Genomic DNA, 12,908 nt, shown 5'->3' with positions numbered 1-12,908 from the left:
CTGTGTGCATGGACACGTAGGATAACATGCTGGGAAGTTTACTGCCTGCAGAAAAAAATGTCTGATGCCAAAAACAGCAACTGTAAAAACTTGCTTTGTGCATGAGGCCTAATGATCAATCTATCCACCTTTCTGCGATCAGATTTTCTATCCAGACCGATCCAAATAATTTTGGTGAAATCAAATCAAAAATATTCAAAACTAAAATTAAAGGTTTTAGATCTTCATACTTGAACATATAAGCTGTTAAAAAGGTGGTGGGAGCAGTCTGCAAATAAAAACACCCTCTAACTTTAGTAGCACAATTAAAAAAAATGTAAGGCAGCATGTAATCCAAACTGCAATCCCAGTGAGCCATGATGGGAAATACGAGAGCCTTGAGTGTTATTCCAGCTCTGTCAAATGAGTTCTATGCCCCACACAATTCCAGCAATGACATCATCCATCTCTATGTCTGATGCAGTCAAGAACTGCTTCTTTCAATACTTTATTTTTTTAAATTCTTATTTATTTAAATCTTTTTACAGAATAGAAGTTTAAATTTTCTATAGGAGGATATAGAATAGATATAGCCATCGGAAGCGCAGTTCCTGGCCACAGCTCCTTCCGGTCTTAGGCCCCATGCACACTGGACGTTTTTGGAGCTGCTGTTAGCAGCATCAGACGTTTTTTTTTGCAGCTGCAGAACGCCCATCCATGTTATTCTATGGCCTCATGCACACATAGAGCTTTTAGGAGCTCCAAGTGGCATAGGCGTTTAATAGCTGCAAAAAAAAAAACAGGACCAGTGTGTTCTGGAGCTGCAGCATCAAGCTAAAGGCTGAATAACGTTGCTTAATGTGCGTTAAGCCACGTTATACGTTTTTTTTTCTTCCATTCAAAACCAATGGTTCCCTATGGGAACCTATTGATTTAAATGGAAGACACATTGCAAGTCGGATCCGGATGATCCGACTGGCGGTGCGACTTGCGCTGTGAGAATCTTGAGGGGGAACTCCAAGCCAAAATGGGGAAAAAAAACGGCGTGGGGTTCCCCCCCAGGTTCCAAACCAGGCCCTTCGGGTCTGGTATGGAAATTGAGGGTAGCCCCACGCAAAACAGCGTGGGGTCCTCCTCAAAATCCATACCAAACCCTTATCCGAGCATGCAGCCTGGCAGCCCAGGAAAGGGGAGGGGACAAGTGAGCGGCCCCACCCCCTGGACCATACCAGGCCACACACCCTCAACATGGGGGGTGTGGGTGCTTTGGGGCAGGGGGGGCTCTGCACCCCCCCACCCCAAAGCACCTTGCCCCCATGTTGATGAGGCAAGGGCCTCATCCCCACAACCCTGGCCGGTGGTTGTGGGGGTCTGTGGGCAGGGGGCTCATCAGAATCTGGAAGCCCCCTTTAACAAGGGGGCCCCCCAGATCCCGGACCCCCTCCCTATGTGAATGGGTAGGGGTACATTGTACCCCTACCCATTCACCCCATAAAAGACAGTGTATGTAAATAATGACAGGAGACGTTTTGAAAAGTTTATTAAAAATCTTCATCCTGTCTTCTCCGCTCTGGTCTTCTCCCCTCCGCTCTTCTGCTCTTTTGCCCTTCTGCTTTTTTGCCTCCTCTGGTCTTCTTCTTCCTCCGGTCCTCCTCCGACGCTGTCCCAGTGATTATGTCGGTCTCTGGTCTCTGCAGCTTATTATATAGCCGTTAGGGGCGTGGCCTCCCGGTGACGTCACCGGGAGGCCCCGTCCCCTTATGTCACGGACGACGTCGGAGGAGGAGCGGAGGAAGAAGAAGACCAGAGGAGGCAAAAGAGCAGAAGGGCAAAAGAGCAGAAGAGCGGAGGGGAGAAGACCAGACCAGAGAAGACAGCATGAAGATTTTTAATAAACTTTTCAAAACGTCTCCTGTCATTTTTTACATACACTGCCTTTTATGGGGTGGATGGGTAGGGGTACAATGAACCCCATATCCATTCACATAGGGAGGGGGTCCGGGATCTGGGGGCCCCCTTGTTAAAGGGGGTTTCCAGATTCCGATGAGCCCCCTGCCTGCAGACCCCCACAACCACCGGCCAGGGTTGTGGGGATGAGGCCCATGTCATCAACATGGGGGCAAGGTGCTTTGGGGTGGGGGGGTGCAGAGCCACTCGCTTGTCCCCTCCCCTTTCCTGGGCTGCCGGGCTGCATGCTCGGATAAGGGTTTGGTATGGATTCTGACGGGGACTCCATGCCGTTTTTTTGGCGTGGGGCTACCCTCAAATTCCATACCAGACCCGAAGGGCCTGGTTTGGAACCAGGGGGGGGAACCCCACGCCATTTTTTTCCCCATTTTGGCTTGGAGTTCCCCCTCAAGATTCTCACAGCGCTAGTCGCACCGCCAGTCGGATCATCCTGATCCGACTTGCGGTGCACCTTCCATTCAAATCAATAGGCTCCCATAGGGAACCATTGATTTTGAATGGAGGCAGAAAAAATGCTGCTAAAAGCGACATGGCCAAACATGCAATAACGCAAATGGAAAAAGCTACTAAAAGCACATTTTTACAGCTGCTTTTTCCTGGCATCAAGAAACAGCTTTGGAGCTCGTTTTTATGACGCCGTGTGTGCATGGAGCCTTAATCTGATATCAACCTGAGTATCTATGATTTGACTTCTGCTTCATTCAGTAAAGCTTACCTAACCTTATGAATTATTTTTTTTTTTTTAAAGACATAAATATATTAGAACTTGTCCTCAGATTGATAATGAGGTATGACACCACATACTGATATATCTGATTATAGAGAAGACAAAATGTTGTACCACTTAACAACAAACTTGTCTTTAACAATCGATAACATTAATTATCTATACTATACACTTTTATTCTCAACATCAGTATTAAAAACATACATAAAATGTATGCTTACATAGAGGTATTAGGATATCAAATAGATTAAGGATCTCCAAATTCTTAAATTATTGAATATGTCATTCCTTTCATTCACTAGTGCCTAAAAGAGCCCCTTAACATCAAGGATTGTCCAGCAGAGGCCCCCCTTACATTCAGGATTGCCCAGCAGAGTCCACCCCTTACATCCAGTATTGCCCACCAGAGCCCCCCCCCCTTACATCCAGGATTGCCCAGCAGAGTCCACCCTTTACATCCAGTATTGCCCAGCAGAGGCCCCCCTTACATATAGGATTACCCAGCAGAGTCCCTTCTTACATCTAGAAGTGTCCAGCAGATTCACCCCTTACCATGAACGGGACAATGGGGGGGGGGGGGCACAAGGAGAAGCTGCCCTGGGCACCTATAATATATGAGGTGGAGAGTGGTGCTGCTAGAAAAGTTTCTGTCACTACAAGCTGACAGGAGTAGTGACAGCAGTATGACTACTCCTGTCACCTTAGTTCTGGATGACATATTCCAAATCTGGAAAGGAGGAGGGAACTGGAAGGAGGTGCAGGATGTGCTCTACCTCCTCTCCAGCTTTACACTGGGGCACTAAATGACCTTTTTCTGGCACTGCCGCTTACATCCAGGGTTGCCCAGTAGAGTCCACTCTTTATATCCAGGAGTGCCCGATAGAGCCCCCCCCCCCCTACATCCAGGAATGCCCACCAAAGTTCCCCTTACATCCAGGAGTGCACATCAGATGCATGGGATGGGGCAATCACATCATTTCTTTTGAATGTCAGCAGCCACAGCAACCAATCACAGTGGGGAGAAGGAATCTGCTCCCAGAACTGTGGGAGTGTCACGGCTGGGTGACGGTGGATGTGCTGGTCTCCATATTACGCAGAGAAGGTTGCTGTGGGCCAGATAAAATCTTGTAGAGGGCCAGATGTGACCCATGGGCAGTAGTCTGGAGACCCCTGAAAAAGATCCAGGTACAGTCCAATATATGCATCCATACATCTACCCTTTACCATCCACTATATAGCATATGCAATACATTATGTATTATTTAGCATTGTATGCTCTTCCAGAATATGCTGATAATAAAAGTATTTGTAAAGGCTAAAAAAAATAACAAAATGAATAACAACCGTGTTATACTTACCAGGCTTATAATGGTATTGCACAAAGCAGCCCTCAACCTTCTCTTCTAGGGTCCCCTGCTGGAGCTCTTGTCTCCTTCTTTTCCTTGTGTGCCAACATAAAATGCCACTTCCTATAGAAGCGCACTTGCGAGCACGCTCCCGAGCTGGGCTGTGTGCATCCATAAACACACACATTGTAGCCTGGTCCTAACACCCCCCCCCCCCTCTCACACTCTTTTTTCGAATGGCTCCCGCTGCTGCATCTCTGTCCTGTGAATGCAGAGAGAGAGAAGAGAGTTGCTACAGATGGGCATAGAGCTGGATCGGGTGAGGACTAAATACTGGGACATTTTTTAAATTAATGCCTTCACAGCCACTTTATTGGCAGTAGAATTTTGATTCATTTCTCAGTTTTATCAGAAATTATGAGAGAGCATCTGAAGATTAAATAATAAAATAAATGTTAGAACACAATTTTTTCACAATATTTTATACAGGTCTAGCACATGTCAATAAATTGTAAGTTGTGATCATCCGATTCCCTATACTGGTTCCCATAACTTAATCCTTGGCTTTTGTGGGAAGAGGTGACTTATTGTTTTACTATAAAGACGGTGTTAACTTGATATAAACAGAATATAAAGTGGATGATTACCCAAAATGTAACATACATTTTGATATATTATACTATCTCCCTGCAAAGACATATACTGTATCTCTTTAGGCTAACCTAGTCTATGCATAGTGATCAAAATTACTATACTTGGACTACATCCCAAGGTAATTGCAGCTGACTATATAGTTTGACTATAGGATTCTGTAATAGAAAAGAATGTTTTATGATTACTTTTAGATCCATTTTAATTGAATTTGAGTTTGGTGGCATCTGGTTCTTTGCAACTTTTATATCCCTTGCAGTCTCCAACAGGATGATTTTTGCTGCTGTATGGTACTATACTGTATGTGATAGCTTGTTAATATATATGTAACTGACAATATCTTGAACTGTGTTGGTCCTGCATTATATTTAGTGCAAATGTTTGTGTTCTAACATTATTATTACTATATCTTTTTCAGATGCTCGTCCATGCTTTCTAATGAAGCATACTTCCAAGGAGTTTTGAGAAATGCATCAAAGCGCTACCACCATTCTACAATGAATTATGCCTATTTTGGAAGGAAGAGCATTTGCTGTTCAGTGATACAGAATGTGTATGGTATATAGTGAAATGTAATGGGTAGCTTTAGGGTGTATATGTTGGATTGTACCTAGTACGATGTGATATCACAACGGCCTCATAGATGCGTGTATTTTATGTATGTGTTTAATATTGATGTTGAGAATTAAAATTGATGTTTCAGATAATTGATGTTAACTTTATTAAGGACAAGTGGCACCTTAGAAATCCCGTGGTACAACTTTTTACATACATATGCATATACTGTACATATAGCACTATAACTCATTATTTTCCTATATTATAATTATAACATTCATCATTTCTCCCTTGCAGGAAGAAAACAGGCGCCACACTAAGTGCAGTATGTCTGGATAAAACGTTTAATAGACCAAATGGAAAGGTACTCACAAACGATTGTATAAAAACAGCATAACAGTGGTAGGGAGAATGGTAATCCCAGTGTCCGAATTCAGGATGGCACAAGCGGTCTCAAAGCATTGGGCAGTAGCGAGTGGAAGATCGGTACTTCCCATCTAATGGGGACACAGCGCTGGCCGTTCTGACGTCACTTCCAGGATGCGTACTGGCGCCGGCGACGCGTTGTCGGAGCATGCGCTCCTTCCTCAGGCCGATAATGCGCCATTTTGCTCAAGGACTTAAGTAGACAGGGAGGCAGAGCCAGCTGGGTCCTAAAGAGTGCCAATGATTCTTACTCAAGAGGAACCCGCTGTGACACTGAACTGGGGCAGTGTGCATTATGAAGAGAAACCAAAGCAGTAGTCAAAAAATACAGTGAACAAGAAATCTATTTCAATTAGTTCTCAACCAAATTTTAAAAAGAAAATTTGTTTGGAATAAATGGAAATAGGAATTAATGTAAAAATGAAAAATAAAAATAAGGAAAATAATAATAATAATATTTAGAAAAATAGGAAAAAATAAGAAAAAATCTAAAAAATATATAATAAATAAAAAAATAATAATAATGAAAATAAAAATAAAAATAAAATGAAATGAAATAAAATAAAATAAAAATAAAAATAAAAATAAACAAAATAATAAAAATAAAAATGATAATAAAATAGCATAAATAGATGGATAAATGCTAACATTAAATTATAAATCAAAAAAGTTTAAAAATGCACATTGTATATGTATACATCCACATATTGTTACACATAGGGATATATTATCATAATACAATGATATAATGTAATGATTCAATATAAAACCATAAATATATGTATAAATATCATTATTCATTTTATAAAAGCCACCATATAAAAAAACACCGTTGGAAAGAAAATTATAATTTCTCCCTTGCAATGTCCCACACATTCTTTTCATCTGAATTCATGTTACATTCCTGCAGGTTTATTTATAACAAGTATATCGTGCCGTGTAATCTACCAGCCTACTTGTATTCACTTTCTGGCAGTCTATGGCAGTTTCACATGCAGTCAGTCTCATGACACTCAGCGTGTATTTAAAAAGTTAATATTGTAACAAAATGTTTGATTAAATTTCAAATATACAATATCATTGTGGATATACACATTTGTAGATCTTGAAATAGTTCATGTAATCTGTTACTGTGTAAGCAGGGCAGATAGGTAGAGCACTGTATTACCCTATATGGGAAGCTGGTCTTATAGGATGACAGATGATAGACGTGTCACCAAAGCACAGGTGAACAAACTTTAACACCAAGTCAGTCTGTTACAGAGATGCAAAAGTAAAGCTTCCATGCAGGATTATGCAGCAAGTGGTTATACAGCTGTTGGGGTGTTACAAACACCCAGTCACTGTCTGGTAGGGCATGCTGCATGTTATAGTTCCCCAGGAGCTGTAGGTTACCCATGCCTGCTAAAGGAGAATAGATGGCATAGGATTTGCCAGGACTGTATGTCATCTGGAACCTGCTGAGATATGGGTATGTGTGTTAGAGCAGTGTTTCTCAACCTTATTTCAGTCAAGGCACCCTTTAAAATTATCGACAGTCTCAAGGCACCCTCTAAAATGATGGACCGTCTTTGGGCCCCCCATTTTAAAATGTAAAAAACTATTCTAATAGTTTGACATAATGCATCAACACCCTCACAAATTGGACACCCAACGTTAGAGGTGATTTATTCTTCCAAATCCAATACACTTTTGTACACTGGTACTGACTATTATTCCAACGTTTCTCTTCTCCCTCTGTGTTTCTACATCACTCAGCTAATGTGAACCCCAACTCTGACAGAGAGGGGCAGGGGAGGGCCATTGGTTGTTAGGACGCTGGCAGCTAGAAGGTCGTAATGGTGCACAATGAAAACCTGTGGCTTTGTGAAACTAAAAGGCAGGCTTCATCCACCTGCTGGCTTTTATACAATTTTGGGGCAATTTTTAGGCATTTTGCCAAGGCACCCCTAAAGAAGAAGCCTCACGGCACCCCAGGGGGCCTGGGCACCATGGTTGAGAAAGGCTGTGTTACAGTGATGACATTATCAGTCTATGAGCAAAGAACCGTTGAGCAAACTGGCTTGCAGCAGACCTGTCATTAGTGAAATTGCTGTCATTGCTAACCTCCTACTAGGACATGATAATAGTTTTTCTGCCATGCTAATTTTTAAATTAGGCATTCCTTTTTAATTCTGACTTCCCTTGTATACTTTCTCCAATGTGGTGACCAGGAGTATTTAAGTCAGCGGCTTGCCATGACTCTAGTCTAGACAGTAATTGAACTGGTACAAACATGCAGCTAGTTAAGTAATAGTTAAAGTGATACTAAAAAATATCCTTATATTAGCGAAATACCGAATATGCATACTTAATAGCCCATCTAATCTATTTATCATGAAATTATTCCTTATATATTGGTTTTTGTTGGCCAACAAAAGTCCAGTGCAAGTCTAGAGCACATTTCAACCAACAAACAACACTGGACAAAAGACGGCCGATCGGTCGGCCAACAATCGTTGCGTGTGTACGAGGCATTACTGAGAGTTTCTCCCTCCTTCTAATGTCCTCCATGAGCTTCCAAACCTCTCCTTTTTCCTCACTCCCAGTCCTTTATCCCTAATCCATCCCTAAAAGAAAGCAAGAAAGAGAGGGTGATTATGTTCCTACATACAGTAGGTCCATGGCAAATGGATGTAGCCACCCTCGAACAGGAAGTCAGATCACAGCAGCAAAAAAGGAATTAGGAGATTTGAATGCAGTTGAGAGCAATAGAAGGCATTTTTTGAGGTAAGAATTTATTGTCACTTTAAGGCAAAACTTCTGGTCTACATGCCAGTTCTGGGTCAGTGATTTAGAATGAACTGAAGTCTTTGGAACTTCGGAACAGCCAGATAGCTCAAAACAAGAGCTAAAAAAGCAGGATTCATCAATGGTGATGTATTTATTTTCTTACTATGGCTTTTCTTTAAACATAGTCTGCACTCTCGTCCACTATGATGCCGTACCTTTACTTTCTGCCTAATTTACCCTTCCACATGGGAAGCCATTACAGTGTGCAATGACACCAGCAGCTTTATATAGTAAGAACTGCATACACACCTCACCAATACTTTATACATTACTGCAAAGTTTCTCTGTACACATGACTCCTCAGCTCGGACTGCCATGCTAGCTTGGACTGAATTACAGACCGCTACTGTGATCACCTTTCAGGTATCACTCAGGGTGGATTCACACTATTGCTTTGGTGTAATGTATGGTAATATGCGTGTTTAACCACACGCTACCCCAAAGCATGTGTGTGTGCGTTAATGTGCTGTAAATTGTGTTTCCAAAAGTAGTGGAAGTGGAATTTCTTTGTTTTCTTAGGTGTATTAAAGTATAACTCAATGCAAAACATTTAGGTTGTGATGGAGTGGAGAGGGATTAGGACACCTGTCAAACTCTTTTGCTGTCTTTACCCCCCATTAAAGCAGTTGTATACCCCGCTTGGTGATTTTTACCCACAGGTAAGCCAATAATCAGCTTACCTGTAGGTAAAATGAATATCTTATAAACCTGCATGGTTTGAGAGATATTCATCCTGCATATGCACTCTGAAGGTCCGGCGTATCATGCCGGAACTTCAGAGCTCCTTGCCGGAACAGAGTGACGTCATTGCGGCTCCTGCCATTAATATCGCCGGAGCCCACAAACCCGGAAAGAATGGCATGGGAACATGTCAGCTCCCTCAGTGGTGACCCGGCGCTGCTGTAGGGGGCTTTGTTCTAAGGTAAGAATTTCATAATGTGTTCATATGCACATTATGCTATTGTCTTGCAGGTTTTTTTTTCTTCAGCGCTTTACTACCACTTTAAGGAGAGTCACCCTCTTTATTTGTCCTGTTTACTGTTATCATCAAAAGAGAAAGTAAAAAAAAAAAAAATCTAAATTTTGGGTTGACACCAGAATAGTAATAGAAGGGAACACTTCCAATAGGGGCACTAGATCTGCTGACCCTGGTGGCACCCCTCATTGGTTTTCTTTCCCCATTTGCCTCTACCTTTTTTTTTTTTCCTCTTCCCTCCCTGGAGTTATGTTCGTCATTTGGGTGGGTGGTTTGCTGTATGTGCATGTGTGTACGGCCAATTGTGGTTGGCGGTATATGTCTGCACATATTGTTTATAAATTTACATGGGTCACTGCCTATATACTGTATATATATCTTATATTTGGTTTATTTCCCCCTTGCTTTAGCGTTGTTTGTTTTAATAGCATTACTATTATTTTTTATATAAATTTTATTTATCAATTTATGTTCCTGTAATATAAATGCATGGCACTAATGTGGATTATTATATACTGTTTTTTGGATTATCGTTGCTTGCTTGTATGTTGCACTTCAGCGGTTGTCCAAAACCGTGTTCCAGAAGAGGGGGAGCTGTTTTTTTCAACATTTTTTTTTTTTTTTTTTAATTTTTTAACAAGCCTTTTATTACATTCCTATATAATGCATCTGCTGGTTGCCAAGCCAATATTTGACAAAGGGGCATGCTCCGAAACATGTAGTCCTGGATTCCTGACTTCCTGTTGATTCAGCTTCCTGATGGTGAATCAGCTGATCTGTGTGTTCCAGCCATGTCACTTCCAGCGACCAGTGCTTCCACGCTGTTCAGCCGCGGCAGGCGGCTTTCTCACACAGGATCTGCTTTCCATCCTGATCTCCCAGTAAATACAGTTTTCCCCTCATCATCAAGATGCTCCAGCAAACCTCTCCTGCTGCAGGTCGAGATCCACCTCTGGTAATGCTGTCCCACATTCAGCTTTGGCCTCCTGCTGCTTTTATCGCTGCTTTATTGTTGGAATAAACTGTGTTTTTTTTCTGACTTCTGGCTACTGATGTTCCTGGGCTCTGGACTTCCAGTCATCATTATCATTAGCCCCACACATATGGCCCATGGACAGTTTATATTTGGGTGCATTATCGCATGAGCACCGGGTGGTGGTTTGTTTGTGCTTTTTGTGCCAATTACCAACTCTTGTGCTTCAGCTGTCATCGTGACACTGATAGGGAGACAGTCATCTAGTGCCCAATCTCCTTGTGTTGTGTACCCCGGGTTTCCTCTCACTTCCTGTTTTGGCTATGGAACAGGAAGTTAAAGGAAATCTCCCCAGTGGGATAAAGATGGCAAAATAAATTGACAGGGGTTATAACCTTCCCTTCCCTATCCAAAAGGGTACTTTTTTGCAACACGCATTGTAAGCTCATCTCCAGTGGCACTCAACCGGTCCACTCACGTTTTCTTGTCTATCTTTCTTCATAGGTCAACGAGATCAGGTTGTTCCACCCTGCATAAGGTTGAATGTTTTTCTCGCAGGTAATATGACATACATACACACATACAGGGCTTTGCATGCTTTTACCCAGGGGGAGGGGGTTTTGTCATGCTTTTAAGGGGAGGGGGCAGGCTTAGGGCTCTGCTTCACGCCAGATTAAACCTGGACCCCCATGTTACCATTTTTAGGTTCCCATTCACCAGATTAGTCCCAGCCACTACCAGGACCTCTATTCTATCAGGGCATAAGTCAGGTGGGTATCACACGGGATACTCTCCCACATCAACCTGCAGCACCCTTTATTCATCTCAATATCTCACATACACAAATTGGGCTGCCGGTATGGAGCTTAGCTACTGTCACATTTTCTTTCTTATCTATTTTCTGAAGGACATCACCTTCAAACTACACAGGCACAGTTGCTAAACAGTTGCTTGCTGACAGTGCAGGTGTTAGCAGCCCAACTATACGTCACCTTCTACAGAAAGCAACATTCCTACTTAGGCTACAACCAGACTGCAGCTTCCCACCCCAGTAGGCCCTGGGGCTCTGGTTCACAGGTCCGTGCATGACACTGACAAGGCACCCAAGCTATTGGTTATTTGGCCAGTCACCTCCTGGCTAACCTCAGTTGCCCTGCACTCTTCAAGTTTTCTAAATTTCCACTCTTCAGCACTCACCGGAACGCATCGTGTTCTTCACTATGCCTGTCGTTCCTTTTTCTGTTTTTCCTCCCCCTTGCATCCTACTTATTCTTACGTACTCTGTCTCTCCTCTGCTGTTCTCATTTTCCAAAACGCTTCCTAAACATACACCCTTCCCCTCTTTTCTCATCATAGCTGGAGTCATGTCATAGTCCAGCAGTGAGGGCCTTACCTCCACCCCTCTGTCACCCACTGTGGGTTCAGAGCTAGGTAGCACTCCCTCAGGGGATGAACTATCCCTAAGCTCACAGCAGAGCTGCAGCATGGGGCCATTCCCCACTCCGCCACAGCTTCCCAACACCAGCAGCAGCTGCACCCAGCATCCAGCAGGCATTCCTGCAGTCCATCTCCTCAGCTCTTGCCCAGCTGCACAACGTGATCAACATGCTGACCGCAGCAGTCTCCATGAGTAGGAGTCCTAGAGGTGTGCCCAACAGTGACCGCCTTAGACACTGTCGCAGCGCCCGTCTTGGCACTACCACCCACAGGTATGCTGGACACTAGTTCCACTATTTTTCCTGCACACCTTGTTAACCTGACCTCCCTGCTCATCTCGGTCCAAGATCTGGCAGAGAATAAGTCCTACGCCTCGGGGGATGTGTCCGTGGTTCTGAAGGCGAAAGACCCCAGGCTCAATCACAAACTGTCAATCACCGAGTTTGTGCTGGCCTTTGGCATGTTTAGGGACGTGTTGTGCTCGGCCTACCCCAGCAGAAGGGAAGAGATGGATTTGTACCTCCATGCCGTGGTTGACGTAGGTTACAAATATGGAGGCTCTGTGCTTTAAGACTACCACTGCCCTTTTACAGCCAGAGCCGCAGCTAAACTCGCCCAGTTCCAAACCAGCACGAATTGAAGCATTGTTAACACTGAGTTGTTCTGCCGCCACTTTGCGGATCTGCATTCCCTGCTTTGGGCCATTTGCCAGTCCTCCAAGCACACTGCAAACTGGTGCTCCAACATGGACGCCAGTATATCCTTGACCTTCCCCTCTACCTCTAGTGCTGCTCAAGGCATGCTTGCCCCTATGCAACATCCTCAGGTGGACAAGTTGGGACAGCCTGTCCAGTTACTAGGCAAGACGCCTATCTGCAACAACTTCAAATTTGGCACTTGCAGCTTCAACCAATGCCAACTGCTCGACATTTGTGTCAACTGTCATAGAGCTCATCCCAAGAGCATATGCACCTTCAAGCGTCCCAACTAATCCTGACTGAGCTGGGTGAATGTACATGACTGGAGTTCTACCTT

This window comes from Pelophylax lessonae (genome assembly GCF_965119305.1).
Source record: "Pelophylax lessonae genome assembly, chromosome: 2".
In the NCBI taxonomy this organism is placed as follows: Eukaryota; Metazoa; Chordata; class Amphibia; order Anura; family Ranidae; genus Pelophylax; species Pelophylax lessonae.
Note: the sequence above shows the minus strand (reverse complement) of the source record.